Source organism: Vicugna pacos, chromosome 7 (assembly GCF_048564905.1).
Source record: "Vicugna pacos chromosome 7, VicPac4, whole genome shotgun sequence".
Lineage (NCBI taxonomy): Eukaryota > Metazoa > Chordata > Mammalia > Artiodactyla > Camelidae > Vicugna > Vicugna pacos.
In genome coordinates, this window is record NC_132993.1 from 77,165,189 (window position 1) to 77,171,183 (window position 5,995).

Consider the following 5,995-nt stretch of genomic DNA (forward strand, 5'->3'; position numbering starts at 1 on the left):
GCAACATGGATGGACCTGGAGAATGTCATTCGAAGTGAAATAAGCCAGAAAGAGAAAGAAAAATACCTTATGATATCACTTACGTGGAATCTAAAAAAAAATGAACTTATTTACAAAACAGAAACAGACTCACAGACATAGAAAACAAACTTACGGTTACCCGGTGGGCTGGGGGAAGGAAGATAAATTGGGTTAGAGATTTACAGATACTAACTACTATATATAAAAATAGATGAACAACAAGTTCATACTGCATAGGACAGGGAACTATATTCAATATCTTGTAGTAACTTATGGTGAAAAAGAATATGAAAGCGAATATATGTATGCACATGTATGACTGAAGTATTGTGCTGCACACCAGAAATGACACAACATTATAAGCTGACTACAATTCAATTAAAATATATATATATATATATATATATATATATAAACCAAAAGAAACCCCCCAAAAAACAAAAAAAGTAAGGTTTCTAAAACAGATAGAAGAGTGTGGAATCCAGAACACAGTGAGCCTTGGAGGCCCTGGAAAGTCATTGACCTCTCAGTCTCAAATCTTCTCATGCTTAGGCTGGTTACATCTTCTGAAGTACTGCTCAGGTGGATGGATGTGGACTGTTTTCTGTTTATTGTGTTTGGCTCAGTGAATGACGATGAAATAGAACAGGACCATTTAGGTCATTCTCTCTTGACATCATTATTCTAACATTATGTACACAACCCTTCTCTTTTAAAAATGCATTTGTGGCATGTGCTTTCTTAGATGAGGTCCTTCTTATCAAGGACTCTTTGCCAAAATTGTTGGTATCACACGGAAACATCTGACAAGTCCCTTACTCATAACCCAACATGGGAAGGCCAGATTGATTGGGAAGGTTAAGCTGTGGTTTGGAGGCCATTTAAGGTTCAGACCCACATCCACCAGGGCACCCTTTCCCTCACTTGCCCAGTGCCAGTGCCCTTCCATGCATGCTTCTCTCCATTGCCCAGAGGCAACCACACTGTTTCTCCCACTCTGTTCCCAAACGCCCATGGGAATTGTGATTCAGTTGTGAAATCACCAAGGTGGCCTGGGACTCCTCCCATGCTGGGTTCCTTTCTCCTTCCTTGGTGCCCCCTTCTTCCATCTCAAGGTTCCAAGATCTTTTGGCTTGAGGCAAAATCACTCACCCCAAAGGATTTTTTTCTGATTATTTATATTTGATCTTAATCTCTGTTCTAATAATGACAAATCTTTGCATAAAATACTCAGGGCTTGCTTTGTGGTACTTTGATGTGGTAATCGTGCTATCATATGTTTATTATTTTTAAGCAGTGTGGGTGTGGCCAGACTCCACTGCTGGGTGTTGACAGAGCAAGATCACCTTTCCCAATTTAGAGCAATGCAAAGGCCCATTTCTACACAGCATTAACCTGGTGCGTGTTGTTATGTACATGGATGGATCATACGCCAGGCATTGCGTAGGGTACTTTGTATGTGCTGTTGCATTTAACGTTCACAGCCACTTTGGTGTCTTTATTATCCCCGCTTTAAAATAAAAGACTAAGCCAGTTCTTTTCTCTAGGGCTACTAAGTGTTTATTTCCTCCCTCCTGTTTTGAACGTGGGTTTTCCGTTTATCTGTTTTTAAGACAAGGATTGTTCCCAACAATAAGAACTATAATGGCTATTTACTGAGCACTTACTACATACATGGCATTGTAGCAAATATTCTATAGAAATTACCTAATTTACTCTTTATACCAATCCTTTGAGGTGGGAATTGCCTTAGAACAGAAAGATGAGAGAGATTTTGTCCTGAATTACACATCTAGCAAGTGATAGAGTAAGGTTTGAACCTAGAACCATCTCACTCCAGCTCCTCCACATCACAGTCTCCCTGGTTTCTATGTGGACCAATCAATACAATGAGGAATGAATTCACTGAACCTTCAATTTAAAAAAATAACGTAGAAAACAAAGCATGCCATGAAAATCACTTCATGTTGGCTAACTGCATAACAGAACATCTGAGGAACTGGAAAAGAACAATTTAAAGTATTGCAGACAGTACCTAGTAAGAAAATTGCAAACAGCACGGATGATTTTATCTGAACTGAAAATACACACAAAAATCCAGCAGTGTCTTGGGTCTGGTTGCATCCCTTCCTGACTGATCACTTCCCTCAGGGAAATATTAACAAAGTCTCCTACAGTATCTCCTTAAAAAGTGGTTTATCCAGTTGATTCTTGAAATTCTACATAAGAACACTGAAGGCTAATTAACTGGCTGCTTGCCTTATTCGACTCTTTTCCTCCCTGCCAGGCACAGCTCTGATGTTTATAAATCTAACTTTGTGCAACCTCCACCAGAGATAGATGGCCCCATATACTTGGGAAATAGGACGTCTTAAATTGAATGGGCCTCTTGTTCTGTATGTTTTATGCTATTCTTTTCTTTCGGTTTCTCTTTCTCCAAAGTTTCTTTTCTCTTCTTCAAAAGTTCCTTAAATTTGTTACTCAATTCTTCTTTTCTGCTTCTTCTCAAATCCTTGTTCACTTCCTCAAAAATAAAATTAGAGCCATTCCCCAAGTGTTCTTCCTTGGTTCGGTGTCGGTAATTCCATTTTAAGTCAGTGGTCTCTTGAGTAAATTCCCAGATCCTGACTCTGATTCCCTAGAACAAGATCTTCACTCTCTTTTCTCTCTCTGTCTCCCTTTTTTCTTATTTTTCATGTCATCAGTTCTTTCTGTACATGTTCATTTGTCTTTTTCAACTTTTTTACTCCACTTTTATGATACTTTCATTGCTTCTGCCCTTTCGGTTGGCAAGACTCAGTAGCTCAACTATCATATGACCCAGCAATTCCTCTCCTGGATATATGTCCAAAAAAACCAAAAACACTAATTGAAAAAGATACACACACTCCAATGTTCATGCCAGCATTATTTACAATTGCCAATATGGAAACAACCTAAATGTCCATCAACAGGTGAATGGATAAGAAAGACGGGGTGTGTGTTTGTGTGTGTGTGTGTGTGTGTGTGTGTTTGTATGTATGTGTATGTATATATATGTGTGTGTGTATATATAGATACACACACACACATACATATATAATGGAATACTATTCAGCCATAAAAAAGAACAAAATGTTGCCATTTGCAGAAACAAGGATGGACTTGGAGGACATTATGCTAAATAAAATAAGTCAGATCCAGGGAAAGACAAATACTGTATGATATCACTTATACGTGGAATCTAAAAAATACAACAAACTAGTGAATATGACAAAAAAGCAGCAGACACCAATACAGAGAACAAATAAATGGTTACCAGTGGGTGAGGGGAGGGCAATACAAGGGCAGAGGAGTGGGAGGTACAAACTGTTGTGTATAAGATAGGCAAGAAAGGTGTATTGTACAACATGGAGAATATAGCCAATATGTTATAAGAACTGTAAATGGAGTGTAACATTTAAAAATTGTATGCAAAATAAAGAAGCTCTTAACAAGAGGACCAAATAGGCCATTTCTGCTTCTTATTTTCTGTCTGACCTGAAGAAAGAAAGTATTGATTATAAGCTCAATCCCCTTTCCTTCTCTCTCTTCTTCCCCCAAGGTTGGAGCTTGGCTCCTGTTGGCTTATGAAACCTTTGTTTCTTCCTGTATGACTGTAGAATAGTGGTTATCAGACTGGCCCAGGAAATTTTCACAGATAAACATATCTGACTCTTCCCATTTTTTTTTACCCTTATCCTGATATTCCAGGAGGTGGGTAGCAGGAGAAATAGAGAGCCAACACACGTTTGGACAATGCGCTACATGTGGTTTTCCTGCTGTGATCGTCTACTCTTCTGTCCTGCTGCTGATTGAGAGCCTCCATTCTATAAGGTTCCACTTCCTGGGTCAGAAATAGAAACATTTTTTTCAGGCAGTATCCTGTCCATTGACGAATGGGCCATCGTTTTAGTAAGCAGTGAGTGGAATGCTTCTGGGGGCAAGATGTGAGTGGCATGGAAAGGATCAAAAGCTTCTTTTGATCTGCTGCAGAGTAATTCTACATGCTGCAAGAAACCTACTTAAATCTTGATTGAAGACTTAAAATAAATTTCTGTTTTGAGTTCACATCAGACCAAGTCTTTGATTCACATATAGTGTTTGCCCTAAATTTTCCAAGAATTGGAAGTCTACTGAGTCCAAAGAAAAATACTGAAACAAAGAATCTTTAAGCAATGTCTAGAGGTTATCTACTGGTTAGGACTCAAAGCCATGGGTACAGTAGAAGTGAAAAAACGGACCTTGTCCATCCCCAGTGAAACTGAAGGAATCAGTGTCTGTACCTGATGAGGCATCAAATCAACTGTGTCCTCCAGAAGAATAACAATAACATTTGGTTTTTTAGTTGAAGAGATGCAACAAATAGAAAGATGAAAAACACACTTACTGCAACTTACAGACTGGGAGAAAACACTTGTAAATGATGCAACTGACAAGAGCTTAATTCCCAGAGTATATAAACAGCTCCTGCAAAGCAATAATAATAATAATAATAAAAAACCAATAGAAAGTTGGCAGAAGACCTAAACAGAGGTTTCTCCAGTGAAGACATACAGATGGCCAATAGGGACATGAAAGATGCTCAAAATCACTAATTATCAGAGAAATGCAAATTGAAACTACACTAAGGTATCACCTCACACTGCTCAGAATCACCATCATCAAAAAGTCTACAAATAACAAATGTAGAGAGGGTGTGGAGAAAAGGGAATCCTCCTACACTGTTGGCGGGAATGTAATTTGGTACACAGCCACTGTGGAAAACAGTATGAAGGTTCCTTAAAAAATAAAAATAAAAATTGACTTATCATACAATCCAACAATCCCACTCCTGGGTATGCATCTGGAGGGAACTCTAATTCAAAAAGATACATGCACGCCAATGTTCATAACAGCACTATTTACAATAGCCAAGACATGGAAACAACCTAAATGTCCATCAACAGATGACTGGATAAAGAAGTGGTGGTATATATGTACAATGGAATATTACTCAGCCATAAAAAAGAATGAAATCATGCCATTTGCAGCAACATGGATGGACCTGGAGATTGTCATACTAAGTGAAGTAAGTCAGACAAAGACATATATCATATGATACCACTTATATGTGGAATCTAAAATAAATGACACAAATGAACTTATTTATAAAACAGAAAGAGATTACAGACATAGAAAACAAACTTATGGTTACCAAAGGGGAAAGGGGGTGGGGGAGGAATAAATTAGGAATTTGAGATTAGCAGATACAAACTACTATACATAAAATAGATAAACAACAAAGTCTTACTGTATAGCACAGGGAACTATATTCAGTATCTTGTAACAACTTATAATGAAAAAGAATATGAAAATGAATAAATATATATATAAACATATATATATATATATAAACATATAAACTGAATCACTATGCTGTACACCAGAAGTTAACACAACATTGTAAGCCAACTATATTTCAACTAAAAAAACCCCACACATTTACTGATTGGTCTGATAATGATTCAAATTGTAAAATTGATGACCAAAATTTAAATAAGATTTTGATTATAAGTGAGACACCACTTTTCCTGAGAAAATATCCTGGATGAGATCAAACAGGCAACCACAAATCTTGGGCAAAAATTCATCTGAACTTGCTAAAGTTACCATTGATGGTCTGTATTATAATTAACAGGATTTATGCATGGAAATAGATGGAAACAAACACACAGCCATTAAGAAATTGATAAGATGATCTGAAGTTCATATGGAAATTCAAGGAACTCAGAATAGCCAAAATAATCTTGGAAAAGAAGAATAAATTTGAAGGATTCACATTTCCTGATTTTAAAACTTACCACAAAACTACAGTAATCAAGACAGTGGTACTGGCATAAGAAGAGACATTTAGATCAATGGAATAGAATTGTAAGTCCAGAAGTAAATCATGTGCTAAGTTGACTTTTGAAAA

The 5,995-nt window shown here is 37.2% G+C and overlaps 1 pseudogene; it reads left to right on the forward strand.

Moving 5' to 3' along the window:
* Positions 1 to 3,938: 3,938 nt before the first annotated feature.
* On the forward strand, positions 3,939 to 5,779 carry LOC102534793 (la-related protein 1B pseudogene; annotated as a pseudogene).
* The last annotated feature ends 216 nt before the right edge of the window (positions 5,780 to 5,995 follow it).